The sequence below is a fragment of the Callithrix jacchus genome, chromosome 1 (genome assembly GCF_049354715.1).
Source record: "Callithrix jacchus isolate 240 chromosome 1, calJac240_pri, whole genome shotgun sequence".
Lineage (NCBI taxonomy): Eukaryota > Metazoa > Chordata > Mammalia > Primates > Cebidae > Callithrix > Callithrix jacchus.
Window position 1 is genome coordinate 82,838,479 of NC_133502.1, and position 8,732 is coordinate 82,847,210.

Consider the following 8,732-nt stretch of genomic DNA (forward strand, 5'->3'; position numbering starts at 1 on the left):
AGGATACGTTCGTTTTGTGTTTCAGACGGAGATTTACAGCTATTTGGGAAATGCTTGCTTTTGCCTGGGAAAATGCGTTTTGCGCTTCTTCACAGAAAGGGTTTAGAAACTTTTGCAAACACACATCAGTTTAACTCTGTAAGTTGAACGCAAACATTGAAGGCCGTTCTGTTAGGTTGCCCCGTTTTTGTTTTAGAGGCAGATATTTCTCCAAACCGCGTTTACTCCCATTCACTCTTGCATATCAGAACGCAGCTCCGAGAAGCAACGTGCTTCTCACTCTCTGAATCTAGAGGCAGTTTCAACTCCCTTAGCTAAGCCACCATCCAGGAGATCATTGTGAAGGATACGTTCCTTTTGTGTTTCAGACGGAGATTTACAGCTATTTGGGAAATGCTTGCTTTTGCCTGAGAAAATGCGTTTTGCGCTTCTTCACAGAAAGTGTTTAGAAACTCCTGCAAACACACATCTGTTTAACTGTGTAAATTGAACGCACACATTGAAGGCCGTTCTGTTAGGTTTCTCCGTTTTGGTTATAGAAGCAGATATTTCTCCAAATCGCGTTTACTCCCATTCACTCTGGCATACCAAAACGCATCTCCGAGAAGCAACGTGCTTCTCACTCTGTGAATCTAGAGGCAGGTTCAACTCCCTTAGTTCAGCGAACACCCAGCAGAGCAGTCTGAAGGATACGTTCGTTTTGTTTTTCAGACGGAGATTTACAGCTATTTGGGAAATGCTTGCTTTTGAATGGGAAAATGCGTTTTGCGCTTCTTCACAGAAAGGGTTTAAAAACTCCTGCAAACACACATCAGTTTAACTCTGTAAGTTGAACGCACACATTGAAGGCCGTTCTGTTAGGTTGCTCCGTTTTGGTTTTAGAAGCAGATATTTCTCCAAACCGCGTTTACTCCCATTCACTCTGGCATATCACAACGCAGCTCCGAGAAGCAACGTGCTTCTCACTCTCTGAATCTAGAGGCAGATTAAACTCCCTCAGCTCAGCCAACACCCAGCAGAGCAGTCTGTAGGATACGTTCGTTTTGTGTTTCAGACGGAGATATACAGCTATTTGGGAAATGCTTGCTTTTGCCTGGGAAAATGCGTTTTGCGCTTCTTCACAGAAAGGGTTTAGAAACTCCTGCAAACACACATCAGTTTAACTCTGTAAGTTGAACGCACACATTCAGGCCGTTCTTTTAGGTTGCTCCGTTTTGGTTTTAGAAGGAGATATTTCTCCAAATCGCGTTCACTCCCATTCACTCTGGCATATCAAAACGCAGCTCCGAGAAGCAACGTGCTTCTCACTCTCTGAATCTAGAGGCAGATTCAACTGTCTTAGCTCAGCCAACACCCAGGAGAGAAGTCTGAAGGATACGTTCGTTTTGTGTTTCAGACGGAGATTTACAGCTATTTGGGAAATGCTTGCTTTTGCCTGGGATAATGCGTTTTGGGCTTCTTCACAGAAAGGGTTTAGAAACTCCTGCAAACACACATCAGTTTAACTCTGTAAGTTGAACGCACACATTGAAGGCCGTTCTGTTAGGTTGCTCCGTTTTGATTTTAGAGGCAGATATTTCTCCAAAGCGCGTTTACTCCCATTCACTCTGGCATATCAAAACGCATCTCCGAGTAGCAACGTGCTTCTCACTCTCTGAATCTAGAGGCAGATTCAACTCCCTTAGGTCAGCGAACACCCAGCAGAGCAGTCTGAAGGATACGTTCGTTTTGTGTTTCAGACTGAGATTTACAGCTATTGGGGAAATGCTTGCTTTTGCCTGGGAAAATGCGTTTTGCGCTTCTTCACAGAAAGGGTTTAGAAACTCCTGCAAACACACATCAGTTTAACTCTGTAAGTTGAACGCACAGATTGAAGGCCGTTCTGTTAGGTTGCTCCGTTTTGGTTTTAGAAGCAGATATTTCTCCCAACCGCGTTTACTCCCATTCACTCTGGCATATCAAAACGGATCTCCGAGAAGCAACGTGCTTCTCACTCTCTGAATCTTGAGGCAGATTAAACTCCCTTAGGTCAGCGAACACCCAGCAGAGCAGTCTGAAGGATACGTTCGTTTTGTGTTTCAGACGGAGATTTAGAGCTCTTTGGGAAATGCTTGCTTTTGCCTGGGAAAATGCGTTTTGCGCTTCTTCACAGAAAGGGTTTAGAAACTCCTGCAAACACACATGAGTTTAACTCTGTAAGTTGAATGCACACATTCAGGCCGTTCTGTTAGGTTGCTCCGTTTTGGTTTTAGAAGCAGATATTTCTCCAAATCGCGTTTACTCCCATTCACTCTGGCATATCAAAACGCAGCTCCGAGAAGCAACGTGCTTCTCACTCTCTGAATCTAGAGGCAGATTCAACTCCTTTAGCTCAGCCAACACCCAGGAGAGCAGTCTGAAGGATACGTTCGTTTTGTGTTTCAGACGGAGATTTACAGCTATTGGGGAAATGCTTGCTTTTGCCTGGGAAAATGCGTTTTGCGCTTTTTCACAGAAAGGGTTTAGAAACTCCTGCAAACACACATCAGTTTAACTCTGTAAGTTGAACGCACACATTGAAGGCCGTTCTGTTAGGTTGCTCCGTTTTGGTTTTAGAAGCAGATATTTCTCCCAACCGCGTTTACTCCCATTCACTCTGGCATATCAAAACGCATCTCCGAGAAGCAACTTGGTTCTCACTCTCTGAATCTAGAGGCAGATTCAACTCACTTAGGTCAGCGAACACCCAGCAGAGCAGTCTGAAAAATACGTTCGTTTTGTGTTTCAGACAGAGATTTAGAGCTCTTTGGGAAATGCTTGCTTTTGCCTGGGAAAATGCGTTTTGCGCTTCTTCACAGAAAGGGTTTAGAAACTCCTGCAAACACACATGAGTTTAACTCTGTAAGTTGAACGCACACATTCAGGCCGTTCTGTTAGGTTGCTCCGTTTTGGTTTTAGAAGCAGATATTTCTCCAAATCGCGTTTACTCCCATTCACTCTGGCATATCAAAACGCAGCTCCGAGAAGCAACGTGCTTCTCACTCTCTGAATCTAGAGGCAGATTCAACTCCTTTAGCTCAGCCAACACCCAGGAGAGCAGTCTGAAGGATACGTTCGTTTTGTGTTTCAGACGGAGATTTACAGCTATTTGGGAAATGCTTGCTTTTGCCTGGGAAAATGCGTTTTGCGCTTCTTCACAGAAAGAATTTAGAAACTCCTGCAAACACACATCAGTTTAACTCTGTAAGTTGAACGCACACATTGAAGGGCGTTCTGTTAGGTGGCTCCGTTTTGGTTTTAGAGGCAGATATTTCTCCAAAGCGCGTTTACTCCCATTCACTCTGGCATATCAAAACGCAGCTCCGAGAAGCAACGTGCTTCTCACTCTCTGAATCTAGAGGCAGATTCAACTCCCTTAGGTCAGCGAACACCCAGCAGAGCAGTCTGAAGGATACGTTCGTTTTGTGTTTCAGACGGAGATTTACAGCTATTGGGGAAATGCTTGCTTTTGCCTGGGAAAATGCGTTTTGCGCTTCTTCACAGAAAGGGTTTAGAAACTCCTGCAAACACACATCAGTTTAACTCTGTAAGTTGAACGCACACATTGAAGGCCGTTCTGTTAGGTTGCTCCGTTTTGGTTTTAGAAGCAGATATTTCTCCACACCGCGTTTACTACCATTCACTCTAGAATATCAGAACCCACCTCCGAGAAGCAACGTGCTTCTCACTCTCTGAATCTAGAGGCAGATTCAACTCCCTTAGCTCAGCGAACACCCAGCAGAGCAGTCTGTAGGGTACGTTCGTTTTGTGTTTCTGACGGAGATTTACAGCTATTTGGGAAAGGCTTGCTTTTGCCTGGGAACATGCGTTTTGTGCTTCTTCACAGAAAAGGTTTAGAAACTCCTGCAAACACACATGAGTTTACCTCTGTAAGTTGAACGCACCCATTGAAGGCCGTTCTGTTAGGTTGCTCCGTTTTGGTTTTAGAAGCAGATATTTCTCCAAACTGCGTTTACTTTATTCACTCTGGCATATCAAAACGTAGCTCCGAGAAGCAACGTGCTTCTCACTCTCTGAATCTAGAGGCAGATTCAACTCCCTTAGGTCAGCGAACACCCAGCAGAGCAGTCTGAAGGATACGTTCGTTTCGTGTTTCAGACGGAGATTTACAGCTATTTGGGATATGCTTGCTTTTGCCTGAGAAAATGCGTTTTGCGCTTCTTCACAGAAAGGGTTTAGAAACTCCTGCAAACACACATCAGTTTAACTCTGTAAGTTGAACGCACACATTGAAGGCCGTTCTGTTAGGTTGCTCCGTTTTGGTTTTAGAAGCAGATATTTCTCCAAACCGCGTTTACTCCCATTCACTCTGGCATATCAAAACGCATCTCCGAGAAGCAACGTGCCTCTCACTCTCTGAATCTAGAGACAGATTCAACTCCCTTAGGTCAGCTAACACCCAGCAGAGTAGTCTGAAAGATACGTTCGTTTTGTGTTTCAGACGGAGATTTACAGCTATTTGGGAAATGCTTGCTTTTGCCTGAGAAAATGCGTTTTTCGCTTCTTCACAGAAAGGGTTTAGAAACTCCAGCAAACACACATCAGTTTAACTCTGTAAGTTGAACGCACACATTCAGGCCGTTCTTTTAGGTTGCTCCGTTTTGGTTTTAGAAGCAGATATTTCTCCAAATCGCGTTCACTCCCATTCACTCTGGCATATCAAAACGCAGCTCCGAGAAGCAACGTGCTTCTCACTCTCTGAATCTAGAGGCAGATTCAACTGTCTTAGCTCAGCCAACACCCAGGAGAGCAGTCTGAAGGATATGTTCGTTTTGTGTTTCAGACGGAGATTTACAGCTATTGGGGAAATGCTTGCTTTTGCCTGGGAAAATGCGTTCTGCGCTTCTTCACAGAAAGGGTTTAGAAACTCCTGCAAACACACATCAGTTTAACTCTGTAAGTTGAACGCACACATTGAAGGCCGTTCTGTTAGGTTGCTCCGTTTTGGTTTTAGAAGCAGATATCACTCCCAACCGCGTTTACTCCCATTCACTCTGGCATATCAAAACGCATCTCCGAGAAGCAACGTGCTTCGCACTCTCTGAATCTAGAGGCAGATTCAACTCCCTAGGTCAGCGAACACCCAGCAGAGCAGTCTGAAGGATACGTTCGTTTTGTGTTTCAGACAGAGATTTAGAGCTCTTTGGGAAATGCTTGCTTTTGCCTGGGAAAATGCGTTTTGCGCTTCTTCACAGAAAGGGTTTAGAATCTCCTGTAAACACACATGAGTTTAACTCTGTAAGTTGAATGCACACATTCAGGCCGTTCTGTTAGGTTGCTCCGTTTTGGTTTTAGAAGCAGATATTTCTCCAAATCGCGTTCACTCCCATTTACTCTGGCATATCAAAACGCAGCTCCGAGAAGCAACGTGCTTCTCACTCTCTGAATCTAGAGGCAGATTCAACTCCTTTAGCTCAGCCAACACCCAGGAGAGCAGTCTGAAAGATACGTTCGTTTTGTGTTTCAGACGGAGATTTACAGCTATTTGGGAAATGCTTGCTTTTGCCTGAGAAAATGCGTTTTTCGCTTCTTCACAGAAAGGGTTTAGAAACTCCTGCAAACACACATCAGTTTAACTCTGTAAGTTGAACGCACACATTCAGGCCGTTCTTTTAGGTTGCTCCGTTTTGGTTTTAGAAGCAGATATTTCTCCAAATCGCGTTCACTCCCATTCACTCTGGCATATCAAAACGCAGCTCCGAGAAGCAACGTGCTTCTCACTCTCTGAATCTAGAGGCAGATTCAACTGTCTTAGCTCAGCCAACACCCAGGAGAGCAGTCTGAAGGATATGTTCGTTTTGTGTTTCAGACGGAGATTTACAGCTATTGGGGAAATGCTTGCTTTTGCCTGGGAAAATGCGTTTTGCGCTTCTTCACAGAAAGGGTTTAGAAACTCCTGCAAACACACATCAGTTTAACTCTGTAAGTTGAACGCACACATTGAAGGCCGTTCTGTTAGGTTGCTCCGTTTTGGTTTTAGAAGCAGATATCACTCCCAACCGCGTTTACTCCCATTCACTCTGGCATATCAAAACGCATCTCCGAGAAGCAACGTGCTTCGCACTCTCTGAATCTAGAGGCAGATTCAACTCCCTAGGTCAGCGAACACCCAGCAGAGCAGTCTGAAGGATACGTTCGTTTTGTGTTTCAGACAGAGATTTAGAGCTCTTTGGGAAATGCTTGCTTTTGCCTGGGAAAATGCGTTTTGCGCTTCTTCACAGAAAGGGTTTAGAATCTCCTGTAAACACACATGAGTTTAACTCTGTAAGTTGAATGCACACATTCAGGCCGTTCTGTTAGGTTGCTCCGTTTTGGTTTTAGAAGCAGATATTTCTCCAAATCGCGTTCACTCCCATTTACTCTGGCATATCAAAACGCAGCTCCGAGAAGCAACGTGCTTCTCACTCTCTGAATCTAGAGGCAGATTCAACTCCTTTAGCTCAGCCAACACCCAGGAGAGCAGTCTGAAGGATACGTTCGTTTTGTGTTTCAGACGGAGATTTACAGCTATTGGGGAAATGCTTGCTTTTGCCTGGGAAAATGCGTTTTGCGCTTCCTCACAGAAAGGGTTTAGAAACTCCTGCAAACACACATCGGTTTAACTCTGTAAGTTGAACGCACACATTGAAGGCCGTTCTGTTAGGTTGCTCCGTTTTGGTTTTAGAAGCAGATATTTCTCCCAACCGCGTTTACTCCCATTCACTCTGGCATATCTAAACGCATATCCGAGAAGCAACTTGGTTCTCACTCTCTGAATCTAGAGGCAGATTCAACTCACTTAGGTCAGCGAACACCCAGCAGAGCAGTCTGAAAAATACGTTCGTTTTGTGTTTCAGACAGAGATTTAAAGCTCTTTGGGAAATGCTTGCTTTTGCCTGGGAAAATGCGTTTGGCGCTTCTTCACAGAAAGGGTTTAGAAACTCCTGCAAACACACATGAGTTTAACTCTGTAAGTTGAACGCACACATTCAGGCCGTTCTGTTAGGTTGCTCCGTTTTGGTTTTAGAAGCAGATATTTCTCCAAATCGCGTTTATTCCCATTCACTCTGGCATATCAAAACGAAGCTCCGAGAAGCAACGTGCTTCTCACTCTCTGAATCTAGAGGCAGATTCAACTCCTTTAGCTCAGCCAACACCCAGGAGAGCAGTCTGAAGGATACGTTCGTTTTGTGTTTCAGACGGAGATTTACAGCTATTTGGGAAATGCTTGCTTTTGCCTGGGAAAATGCATTTTGCGCTTCTTCACAGAAAGAATTTAGAAACTCCTGCAAACACACATCAGTTTAACTCTGTAAGTTGAACGCACACATTGAAGGGCGTTCTGTTAGGTTGCTCCGTTTTGGTTTTAGAGGCAGATATTTCTCCAAAGCGCGTTTACTCCCATTCACTCTGGCATATCAAAACGCAGCTCCGAGAAGCAACGTGCTTCTCACTCTCTGAATCTAGAGGCAGATTCAACTCCCTTAGGTCAGCGAACACCCAGCAGAGCAGTCTGAAGGATACGTTCGTTTTGTGTTTCAGTCGGAGATTTACAGCTATTGGGGAAATGCTTGCTTTTGCCTGGGAAAATGCGTTTTGCGCTTCTTCACAGAAAGGGTTTAGAAACTCCTGCAAACACACATCAGTTTAACTCTGTAAGTTGAACGCACACATTGAAGGCCGTTCTGTTAGGTTGCTCCGTTTTGGTTTTAGAAGCAGATATTTCTCCACACCGCGTTTACTCCCATTCACTCTAGAATATCAGAACGCACCTCCGAGAAGCAACGTGCTTCTCACTCTCTGAATCTAGAGGCAGATTCAACTCCCTTAGCTCAGCGAACACCCAGCAGAGCAGTCTGTAGGGTACGTTCGTTTTGTGTTTCTGATGGAGATTTACAGCTATTTGGGAAATGCTTGCTTTTGCCTGGGAAAATGCGTTTTGTGCTTCTTCACAGAAAAGGTTTAGAAACTCCTGCAAACACACATGAGTTTACCTCTGTAAGTTGAACGCACACATTGAAGGCCGTTCTGTTAGGTTGCTCCGTTTTGGTTTTAGAAGCAGATATTTCTCCAAACTGCGTTTACTTTATTCACTCTGGCATATCAAAACGTAGCTCCGAGAAGCAACGTGCTTCTCACTCTCTGAATCTAGAGGCAGATTCAACTCCCTTAGGTCAGCGAACACCCAGCAGAGCAGTCTGAAGGATACGTTCGTTTCGTGTTTCAGACGGAGATTTACAGCTATTTGGGATATGCTTGCTTTTGCCTGAGAAAATGCGTTTTGCGCTTCTTCACAGAAAGGGTTTAGAAACTCCTGCAAACACACATCAGTTTAACTCTGTAAGTTGAACGCACACATTGAAGGCCGTTCTGTTAGGTTGCTCCGTTTTGGTTTTAGAAGCAGATATTTCTCCAAACCGCGTTTACTCCCATTCACTCTGGCATATCAAAACGCATCTCCGAGAAGCAACGTGCCTCTCACTCTCTGAATCTAGAGGCAGATTCAACTCCCTTAGGTAAGCTAACACCCAGCAGAGTAGTCTGAAAGATACGTTCGTTTTGTGTTTCAGACGGAGATTTACAGCTATTTGGGAAATGCTTGCTTTTGCCTGAGAAAATGCGTTTTTCGCTTCTTCACAGAAAGGGTTTAGAAACTCCTGCAAACACACATCAGTTTAACTCTGTAAGTTGAACGCACACATTCAGGCCGTTCT